Consider the following 12,820-nt stretch of genomic DNA (forward strand, 5'->3'; position numbering starts at 1 on the left):
GGTATCCATTTTTTTCTACTACTCCTGCCTACTTATGTGATAGGGGAGTGTGTGTATAAGAGAGAAGAATAAAAATTGAAGCTATGCATGAACAAAGGTAACATATTTTCTAGATAATTGCTTATTATTTTATTATTGAAGCATTATCAAACTTATAATTAAGTATTTAAGAATGTCTCTGCTAGAATGAAACTAAAGTTGGCCACATAGTTAAGGATTGACCTCTTGTATTATTTCCCAAGCCTTCAAAGCATAGTTTTGAACACAAGCATAAAAATTGTGCAATAGGTTATATACATATTAAATATATACTAATTGATTTTAGTCCTTTAGAAACTATTTATAAATTTTCTCCACTATCCTAATATTTTTATTAATTTTGGGTCACATCTGATTGTATTCAAAGTTTATCTCAGACTTTGTGTTCAGGGACCATTTGTGCTGAGTATTAAACTGGAGTTGGCTGCATGCAAATTAGGGACCTTACACCCAAACTGGCCTCCAAACTGCTAATTATTTAAAACTATATTATTTAATTTTATTTTTTGGCAAGGACAGGACATACCTGGCAGTACTTAGGGCTTACTCCTGGCTCTATGATCAGCATTAGTCTTAGCAGTACTCAGTTACCATATGGGGTACCAGGCATCAAAAAATATATAGAGCCATAAAAGGCATAATATTATCACTCTGATCCTGCTACTCATTTTTATGTTAAAATTTTATATCTCAGGGCTGGAGTGATAGCACAGTTGGGCTTTTGCTGTGCAAGCCCCGGTTCCATCCCTGGCATCCCATATGGTCCCCTGAGTCTGCCAGGAGAGATTTATTTATTTATTTATCTATTTATTTATTTATTTATTTATCTATTTATTTATTTATTTATTATTTATTTATTTTTGGGGGCACCAGGAGTGATTTTTGAGCATAGAGCTAGGAGTAATCCCTGAGCACCTCCAGGTATGTTCCCCCCAAACCCCACAAAATAAAATAAAAATTTATATCCTTCCCCTCCCTTCTTGACTGTTTGTTGTACATTGACCAAGATCAAACATATACACTAATACACACACACATACCTAGTATATTGTTTATACATTTTCAATCAGGTGCTTTCTTGAAATTGAACATCAAGTGCAGTGTTTGTACTGTTAGCTGTGGTGCTTGCTGAGGAATGCACATTAGTTGTATCACACACATACTGTAGTGGTTTTCGAAGAATCTCTGTGGTGCTCACACATGCGACTAATTGGGGGATACTTCCTGGCTTTTGTACTTACACGTTCTTCACATTCTTAATCATTTGCAGTGTTTGCTAGAGGTTGCACCCTGTGTTGGTGTGTTGATCACATTTATCTCATTGCAGTGCAACTGGAAATCACTTGCAGTGCTGGGGAATCACAGAAAATAGAGTTCCCAAATCATATGAACACATGTGGCAGCACTAGAAATTTGAACATGTGACTTTATTCTTGCAAGACAGGCATTCTAAGCCACTGGGCTGAGCTATTCTTCAAGACCCCAAGCAGCAAGTTTTTAAAATAGTAATTAAGTCATTGTGATACTTATATGGTGTTGTATGTGTCTAAATGACAGGGTCTGCTCTTTCAAGATATTTTAGTTTAACTGAAGAGGAAAAAATGTAACAGATATAACCTACTTTGTGAGTGGCACAGTAAGTGCAATTTGACTTCGTAGGAGACTATAGGGCATACATGTGCTGATGTATGGTTCTCTGGAGAGAGGATTTATACATTCTACTGACTTCCTGTCAGACTTTAAAAGCATGATTGATTTCACTGTTTGGGAGCTATTGGGATAATGAGGTACACTCTTAGAGAAAGTAAGAACCACTTAGGACCCACCAATTGTAAAGTATGCCTTTGAATGGGATACATACAGAGCAAAGAAAGAGGACTCTGAGAGGTAACGAGTATGAATGGGGCACCAGAGCTATAGTAGAATGGAGGGAGTGCTTACACATGTCCTGCGTACAATCCCCGGTACTCCATATGGTCTTCTGAGCACTACCAGGAATAATCCCTGGGTACAGAGCTAAGAGTAAGTCCCCCAAAACACCAAATATAAAAAATAGACAAGAGTGCAAAAAGATGATGTGAGGTAGGAAAGTTAAAATGCCTTTGTTTAAAAGTCATTATATGAAAGCCATGTTGAAATAAAGCTGAACCTAAGAAGAAATTAATTGTAGAAGCTGGACTCCAATGAAGAATGTATTAGTAGAATGGAATTTTTAACTGTTTTTAAAGGTTGATAATTGTGGAAAGCAGATTTTGAAGTGAAAAAAAATAAATAGGAGTTAAAATTTTTTTTTTTCGTTTTTTTTTTTTTGGGGGGGGGGATGGGTTACAGCCACCAGGCAGTGCTCAGGAATTACTCCTAGCTCTACGCTCAGAAATCGCTCCTGGAAAGCTCAGGGGACCATATGGGATGCTGAGATTTAAACCACTGTCCTTCTGCATGCAAGGCAAATGTCCTACCTCCATGCTATCTCTCTGGCCCCATTAAGATTTTTTTTAATATAATAGTCACTATTTTTAGGGACTTAAAATACATCAGTGAACAAAGTAAAGCTACTACTCAGGTTATTATGTCCTAGGGGAAAATACAAAATTCCATGTGAATCAGACCATTATGTCAACACAATGTTGGTAATAAAAGAACAAATAGTTGAAAAGTAGTGGTTACTTCTAGATTAGAATATCAAAATAGCAAGGAAGAAATTTGCTTACTTTAATTTTTGAGGGGGATGTTTGGGCCACATCCAAAAGTGCTCAGGAGTTACTCCTGGCTCTATGCTCAGAAATCGCTTCTGGCAGACTTGGGAGACCATATGGGATATTGGGGATTGAACCTGGGTTGGTCTCAGGTTGCCTACATGCAAGACAAACACCCTACATGCTGTGCTATTGTGCTGGACCCATGTTTGTTTGTTTGTTCTGTAATTTGGAAGAGCTAATATTGTTATTAATATTTGATATGGTTTATAGATTACATTATTCATCTGTTTTTATGATACTTTTACTTACCCTCCATCTATTTGTATTTACTACAATGATGGCAAAAAAGGAAAAAGAAAAAATAAACAGGCTATGAAATGCTTTGGGATAGTGAGATAAAGTCATTAAATGAAAAATATATTTGCCCCAAGAGTATTTCTGCCAATGAGGGAGATTAGCTATAATCTTATTAAAGCACTGAGAAAGTATTGAAGTACGGTACTATAATTCACACAGGACACCAGTCCTATAATGTATTAGACATTTTCTTAGGTTGATATACTTGTAATTCAACATTTATTTTTGGTAAGCATTTAATAATTACATTCTATGTACAAGGTAATATAAAAGGCAATACAATTTAAAGAAATAAAAACAAGAATCATTCAAAAAACAAAAGTAGAGAAAAACTTAGTTAAAAGAGCTTAGACAAAGAGTGTCTAATTTAGCTTGCAGCTTCTGACTGAGATTGCTTCCAAGGAGCAATTTTCAAGGTAAATCCCACAGGCATACAGGTAGGAAAAGGGCATTTTAGACAGAGGAAGCTGTTTAGGCAAAAACACTGAAGATACCTCGGTAAAGAATGCTAATGAAATTGCACACTGTATTGTAGAAGGAGTTATTAAAAAGCATTATTTGGAGTGTAGAAAGGCCAGCTCATGAAATGCAACACACAAGCATGGATTAGAACATTCTGAATGTATGTGTCCCTCTAATGTTAGAAGAAATACTGTTCTCATTATGACTGAATCACAATATGTCAAGAAATAATGCAAAATCTGCTAAGATTTCAGAAATAAGATTGGGTACTAGTGAAATAATCATTTGTGTAGGATCAATATAGATAAATTTAGAGGGAAGGAGATCTAGACCATAAATAAATACAGAAGCTTTGTTGACATAAAAGATTGTTAACATGACACGATGACATTTACCTAGTCATATGGGAGAAAAAGTCAAAATATAGTAGCACTGATTTACAAAATTATTCTGTAAATATTTATTAGCTGCCTCTAGCATCACGGTTGGAGTCTTCACTGGAGAGTTGATAAGACACTACAAATGTAACAATCTTTGAGTCATAAGAATTAAAGTAATAGAATCTGCTGAGTGATTTCGTGGCTATTTCTTGCCCCTGGGGTACCTTGAGTGAATTATATGGCCCATCTTGCAAGATTAGGAAGGTTAATGAACAATTGCATTTCTTAATGTGCATGTAAGTGCTTCTTCGTGAACTGGATGTTAGCCTATTTATAAAACATGCCACAAAGTGGTCTAGTGGGAACTCTTAAGGCTGATGCTACTAACTTGGGGTTGTGGGGAAAATGTATTTGAAGTGCATAATAAAAATAAGAGAACTAAGAATTCACGAGGAAAACAAAAACATGGCATTAATAACCAGGACAGACAGTGTTGGTTGGTGGTCCCTACAAACGTTCACTGATTTTGTTCATGCTCTTTGCAGAGCCATTGAGCATCAGAAGAGTTTGGCTTCTTCAACAGCTCCAGGGGTGAAGCTTGATTAGTCCAAGCCAATTATGGTAATTCCATAACCCTGCCAAGTGATTCATCCTGGCAAGGACATGTGACAGAATTTTGGCATGTAAGATGTGAAAGGAAATCAGTTGCACAGCTTCTGCTACTTTTTTTTTAAATTCTTTTGTTTGCTTTTGGGTCATACACAGCAATGGATGCTTGGGTTTATTCCCGTTTATGTTCTAGAGTTCACTTCTTTGGGTACTTGAGGAACCATATGAAGTATTGTGGTGGGCCATATGTAAGGCAGGCACTTTAATTTCTCTGGCCGTATTACTGTTCTTATTTAAGAATAGTTGAAAGAGATCTTTCTCCATTTTGACCTTTGGGTATTGTTGATAGGATATAATTATATTGTCATAATGTAATGATAAACTTGAAGATATTTGGCTATATTCTGATTGATGAGGGTAATGTGGAAGAGAGAGAAGAAACCTACGTTCTTTGTGGTATATGTATAGCCTATATATGTATATGTATAGCCTAATAATCAATTCTGCCCTACTATAGCTCCAAAATTTTAAATGAAAAACATTATGCCCGAACTAAATTAAAGTCAGTTCTGTTTTAAAGGCTTTTCTTTTTCTTTTTTTTATACATTTTATTAAACACCGTGGATACAAAGTTGTTCACAATAAGATATTTTTCTCCACAGAAAAAGGTGTTCACGACTGAGTTACAGTCACACAAAGTACATAACCTTCACCAGTGTGTTTTTTCAGCTACCAATGTCAATGGTTTCCCTTTCACTCTCTTCTGACTTTTCTTTTTCTTTCATTAAAACATTTGCTAGAATGAAAACAATTTTCCTCTGTATTCTCTTGATCTTTATTATTTTGGGTGCCTGAAAATTAAGTTGTCAAAAGAGTAATGGGAGAACATGCATGTTTTTCAAAATATAATTACCATTGCATTATGATATTATAGAGGTTTTAGGTATGTATCAGTAAGGATCAATGTGCATTAGCTTTGTACTATTCATGCCATGTTTAAAAATTGATATCAATATGTTTATGCATATGTTGGACTTGGAATCAAAGAGCCAGTGAGATCTAATGTGTGTATATATTGTGGAACAATGACTAGACAGTAAGAACTCTTAGGCTTTTAAGAATAGTATATTATCAGAAGGCATAGAAATATAAAGCAGATAAGGGTTGTTGAGCAAGATTTACTATGCAGATCAATAGTTCCACTCTTTCTGAAGAGGGAAACACATGTACATGAAAATTTATGTTACCTTAAGTACATAAATACTTTCTTTAGGGAAAAGACTGAAATTCCTACCACCTTTTTATTTGGTACATCTTTAAGTTTCTTTAGCTCAAATAATTTCTTATGCCAAAATGATATATTTAGGTTTGTAAATTCTGACTCCTTTCGACATCCTACCTGATATAAAAGTTTGCTCTATTCTTGTGTACTCCCCCAATTCATATATGGGTCCTTCCTTCCCAACCCCAATCAAAACATTGTATTAAGAAGTGGATGTTTGGACAAGTAGTTGAGATTAGATAAGGTCATGAGTATGGAACTCTGTTGAGTGGGATTAGTGCCTTTTGGAGACCCTACTTCTAAATATTCTCCACTGTGAATGCAAATAATGACAAATTTGGAGTACACCACCCAGCAGGGGACCCTCACCAGAACTCAACCATACTGACATTCTTGTCTTGTACTCCAATTTTCCCAAAGTGTGAGATATAAATTTCTGGTTTTATAATCCATTTGTTTTAGTTGTTTTATTACAGACTCTCAAGCCAACTAAGTTATCTACTCTGTGATCCCAGGAGGCTTTTTTATTGTTGTTATTCCCAGAAATTTAATTCTAATCTTTTGTTTTGGTTTGTGGATAAATTTTATGCTTTCTAGAAACTAGTGCATTTTAGTAAAATGGTAGTTTTAATGTTATATAGAAAACTATTAAATGCATATATATAAATATAGACATATATATATATATATATATATATATATATAGAGAGAGAGAGAGAGAGAGATTTAGAGAGATAGCGACCATGGTGTTTAAATAAAGGTAAAATTAAAAAAAAAACAGAGAGGAAGTGGAGGAGAGAAAGCAACCAAGCACTATAAAGAAATGTGCTGATCATGACTATGGTGGCCTCTGCCTCTTTCAACAGCTCCCAAAGGCTCCTACAAAAAATCTGTTGCAGGGGCCTGAGCAACAGCACAGCAGGTAGGATATTTTCCTCGCATGCAGCTGAATGGGTTTGATCCCCAGCATCCCATATTGTCCCCTAAGCCTGCCAGGAGTAACTTCTGAGCACAGAGCCTGGAGTAACCCCTAAGCATTGCTGAATGTGGCCCACAAACCCACCCCAACCCCCCAAAAATAAATAAAAGTGATCTTTTATAAAAAACATCTGGGGCAGGTTAGCTCTTCCCCCTACCTTCCCCCCAGCTGCTCGTGGACGCCTAGGACCTCCAGCAGGTGAGCTCCGCCCCCTTCCTCCCTCCTGCCTGGAGCTGCTTTGGGGTCGCCCAAAACCCCACAGACCTGCAGGTGAGCCCCGCCCCCTTCCTCCAGACGGGAGCTGCGTTGGGGTCGCCCAGAACCTTGCAGACTGGCAGGTGAGTGCTGCCCTCCTCCTCCCTCCTTCTCAGAACCACAGCACACACGCACCTGAGCACTCTAAGCATGTCACCACTCCCCCCACCTACAGACTGGCAATACAGCTGAGCTAGGGTCTGCTCCCATCCCACGACCCTGTGTGCATGCCCCCTGTGTGCATGCCTCGCCACCTGGATACAGTGGGCACACTAAAGATAGCCTGCCCCCCTGAACCCTAAATTGGAGCTTGGACCCCAAGGGGCGGAGGGAAGTTGTCAGCCCTTCCTGACAACAATGGGAACTCCATTGACTCCTAGATAAGGGAGGAGCCGAGGGAGCTAGGCTCAACAGCGCCCTCATCCATTGTGGCCAGGAGTAGAACTGCACTGGCTGGTAGGTAGAGGGAGAGGTTAATTGAGGCTGCACTTTCACTTGGAAGAAGTGAGAGGGGCCAAACCTCATTGACCTCACCCAACTCAAAAGCGAGCTGAAATCTAAAGAAACTGCACTTCAAGCCAAACCAATAAATAAAAAGAAATATGAGTAAACTAAGGAAGACTTCAACACCTGTGGACCTGGAGAGAAATCCTAACAAATTCCCAAGCCCACCAAAATGAACAGACCCAACAGAGGAAGGATTACAAGAAACCATGAGAAAGGAAATGCAAGCCATGGTGAGAGATATGAGAGAGGGTCACTAGCCAGAGAGTACAACAAATCCATGGAGGAACAAATAAACCAAATTAAAGAAAACATTCTATAAGACATGAGAGAAATCATACAAAGAGAATGGAAGGAAATAAAAGACAAGGTAGAGCCACATGAGCAGAATTACACAGTTGGAGAAGCACATAGAAGAACTCGAAGGAAAACTGCAAGCAAAAAACAACCAAGGAGCCAACAAGGAAATAAAAGGCAAGGTACTAGAAGAAAAAGTCCAATATTTACTGAACAAAAACAAAAGAAATAATCTAAGAATTGTAGGTATACCAGATGGGGAGGAAATAGGGAAAGGAGAACAGTGGTCAGGGATGTAATAGCAGAAAACTTTCCCACCCTCTGGAAAGAAGCTTCAGTGCAAATCCAGGAAGTGAAGAGAGTTCCTAATAAAATAGACCCTAATAAACCAAAACCAAGACATATAGTAATCCAAATGGCCAAAAAACAATGAGAAAGATGAACTTTTTAAAGCAATAAGGGAGAAAAAACCTCAAGTACAAAGGAAGGGTATAAGAATCAAACCAGATCTCCCACTTGAAATAATCCAAGAAAGAAGACAGTGGAATGACATATTTAAATGCCTGAATGAAAGAAATTTCCAACCTAGGGTCCAATATCCAGCAAAACTCTCATTCATATGGGAGGGCAGACTAAAAACATTCTCAAACAAAAACGAACTTACATTATTTGCACAAACAAACCCCATCCTAAATGACTTACTCAGATACAAATTACACAATCCAAACCCCCGATTGTAACAACAACCATCCTACAAAACACAACTGCACAACAGTCCTCTCTCTCAATAATCTTCGTAAATGTTAACAGACTAAGCTCTTCCATTAAGAGACACACAGTAGAAAACTGGATTAGAAAACATAAACCAGACTTCTGCTGCCTGCAAGAAACACAACTACAACTAGAGAACAAGCACAGGCTTAGAATAAAAGGATGGAAATTAATTATTCAGGCTAATGGAAAACAAAAATGAGCAGGGACAGCCATTTTTATATCAGACCAAATTGCATTCAAACTCAAGAAACTGATCAGAGAAAGATGTTCACTACTTACTGATCAGGGGAACACTGGATCAAGAAGTACTAACCCTGGTCAATATTTATGCACCTAATGTACAGCCAGCAAAATATGTGAGGCAACTGCTTGCAAACCTAGACAAACACATGAAGGGAAACGTGATAACAGTGGGAGATCTCAATACCCCACTATCACCACTGGATAGATCTACCAAACAGAAAAACAGCAAAGAAATAAGAGCCCTAAATGAAAAATTAGAAGATCTAGGGCTAATAGACTTATGTAGGACCCTCTATCCTCAGAAAACAGAATACACATTCTTCTCAAGCCCACATGGAACATTCTCCAGAATAGACCATGTCTTAGGATACAAATCTAACCTATATAAGACCACAAATGTAAGACTAATTAGAAGCAACCTATCAGATCACTATGCAACAGAGGTCAAAATTGACTGCAAGAAGAAGCAATGGAGAAAAACTAATACCTGGAGATTAAACAACTGCTCAAAAACAGCTGGATCAAAGAGAAACTCAAGGAAGAAATAAAAAGATTCCTTGAGACAAATGATAACAAAGAGGCAACTTGTCAAAATTTGTGGGACACAGCAAAAGCAGTAATTAGGGGGAAACACATAACAATACAGGCCTATGTCAAGAAAGAGGAAAATGACAAAATCAATAGCTTAAAGGATCATCTCAAGGAATTGGAACAACAGCAGCAAAGAATACCAACCACAACCAGAAGGCAAGAAATAATTAAAACCAGAGCAGAAATAAAAAACATAGAAACTAAGAAAACAATACAAAAAATCAATGAGACCAGGAGTTGGTTTTTCAAAAAAATAAACAAGATTGATAAACCACTGGCAAAACTCACCAAAAAAAAAAGAGGGAAAACACCCAAATCAATAGGATCACAAAAGAAAGTGGAGAGATTACAAAAGAACCCCAAGAAATACAACATATCATGAGATCATATTATGAACAACTATACTCAGTCAGACTAGAGAACCCAGTAGAAATCGACATTTTCCTGGAAAAATACCAGTTTCAGAGACTGGAAAAGGAAGATCTAGAAAGCCTAAACAGACCAATCACTCCAGGGGAAATTGAAGATGTAATTAAGAAACTCCCTAAGAACAAAAGTCCAGGCCCAGCTGGATTTACAGGTGAATTCTAGCAAACATTCCAGGAAGATTTACTACCACTTTTCCATAGACTCTTCCAAACCATCAAAAAACAGGAATCCTCCCAACTCCTTTTATGAGGCTAATATCACACTCATCCCCAAAGATGGCAAAGACACCACCAAGAAAGAAAACTACAGACCATTCTCACTAATGAACATAGATGCAAAGATACTCAACAAAATCTTAGCAAACCGAATCCAGCACTTCATCAAAAAGATCATACACCATGACCAAGTGGATTTTATCCCAGGAATGCAAGGTTGGTTCAACATACGCAAATCAATCAACATCATACATCATATCAACAACAAGAATGACAAAAACCACATGATCATCTCAATTGATGCAGAGAAGGCACTTGACAAAATCCAACACCCTTTCATGTTTAAGACACTGCGCAAAATAGGGTTAGAAGGAACCTTCCTCAAGATAGTTACAGCTATCTATGAAAAGCCCTCAGCCAACATTATCCTTAATGGTGAAAAACTAGAAGCATTTCCACTAAGGTCAGGAACTAGGCAAGTCTGTCCACTCTCTCCACTCTTATTCAATATAACATTAGAAGTCCTAGCAATAGCAATCCGACAAGAGAAGGGAATCAAAGGAATCCAAATTGGAAAAGAGGAACTCAAACTAATCTCTTTTTGCAGACAATATGATGATATACATCAAAAACCCTAAAAAGTCCATAGTAAAACTCCTAGAAACAATTAACCAATACAGCAAAGTGGCTGGATACAAAGTTAATACACAAAAGACAGTAGCATTTCTCTATACAAATAACGAAGTTGAGGAGAGAGAAGGACTTATTTCAGGGAAACTTCAAAACACTTCAGAAAGAAATTGAATAGGATCTAAAGAAATGGAAGAACATCCCATGCTCATGGGTAGGTAGAATTAACATAGTCAAAGTGTCTATCCTACCCAAACTACTATACAGATTTAATGCAATCCCTATCCAAATTCACACATCATTCTTTAAAGAATTAGAACAATCAATCACAAAATTTATCTGGAACCACAAAAAACTTAGGATAGCTAGAGATATACTGAAAAACAAAAAGCTGGGTGGCATCTCTTTACCTAACCTAAAACTATACTATAAAGCCATAGTGATCAAAACAGCATGGTACTGGAACAAAGACAGGACCTCAGACCAGTGGGTCAGAACATAATTCCCAGACATAAACCCCCATATATACAGCCAACTAATATTTGACAAAAGAGCCAAGAACTTGAAATGGAACAAAGAAAGTCTCTTCAACAAATGGTGTTAGTACAACTGGAAAACCACATGTAAGAAATTGAAAATTGACCCATACCTCACTCCCTATACAAGAGTCAACTCAAAATGGATCAAAGACCTTGAAATCAGACCCAAATCAATAAAGTATATTGAGAATAAAATAGGCAGAACTCTCAAAGACCTATATATCAAATAGGTCTTTGAAATTGGAGCACCAATGGCAAAAACTGTAGCATCAAACATAAACAATTGGGACTGCATCAAACTAAAAAACTTCTGCATGGCAAAACAAAACAAAACAAAAAAAACCCTACATAACACAAGAAAACAGATAACTAACTGAATGGGAAAAAATCTTTGTACTCAACACGTCAGATAAAGGACTGATATCTAGAATATACAAAGCACTCAGAAAGCTGAGCCCCCCAAAACCAAATAAAGCCATAAAAAATGGGGAGATGAAATGAATAGACACTTCTCTGAGGAAGACATATGGATGGCCAACAAACACATGAAAACATGCTCACCTTCACTCATCTTCAGGGAAATCCAAATCAAGACAACAATGAGGTACCACCTTACACCAGTGAGAATGGCTCACATCAAAAATAATGGGAACAATCTCTGTTGGCAGGGATGCGGTATGTTAGGCACTCTCATCCACTGCTGGTGGGAATGCCCCCTAGTCCAACACCTATGGAGAACAGTCTTGAGAGTGCTCAAAGAACTCAGACTTGAGCTGCCATTTGACCCAGCAATTGCTATCCTAGGTATCTATCACCAAGTTGGAAGGACATTCATCCCAAAGTATGTGTGCACCCCACTATTTATCACAGCACTCAGTATAATAGCCAGGTCTTGGAACCAACCTTGATGCCCAACAACAGATGAATGGATCATTAAGATGTGGTATCTATACACAATGGAATATTACATGGCAATCAGAAATGATACAATCACAGTCTTTGCAGCAACTTGGATGGACGTAGAACATATTATGTTAAACGAAGTAAGCCAAAGATAAAGATGAAGACAAAAGATAAAGACAGAATGATAGCACTATTCTGAAACACCTAGAATATACACCTTATATACAACTAATACTCAACAATCAAATAACAGGGTTTAACAGGGTAGAAACTCCAAACACTGTAACAATCAACATATACCGGGGAGCATTGCCTAAAACACATGAAAGAGGAACAGCACAAACTCTTGACAACACATTATACCACAAAGAAACCAGCAACAGCAGAAACAGCAGCACAGAGAGAACAGGTAAGTAATCAGCTTTATACTACAAAGGCCTATAATAATCCCTTAGGGATATTATACAAGATCACAGGTAAAGAATACCATGGGAAATTACTGACCTCAATGGAAGCATCTCATAACAATATGTTTTAATGCCTTAATATTACTGTATTTAAAATAACCTCTCAGCTTTTCTGTCCACAGGTGTTCTTGGATACAAAGGGTGAACAAACTAAGATGGCGTCTTG

This window comes from Suncus etruscus, chromosome 4 (genome assembly GCF_024139225.1).
Source record: "Suncus etruscus isolate mSunEtr1 chromosome 4, mSunEtr1.pri.cur, whole genome shotgun sequence".
Lineage (NCBI taxonomy): Eukaryota > Metazoa > Chordata > Mammalia > Eulipotyphla > Soricidae > Suncus > Suncus etruscus.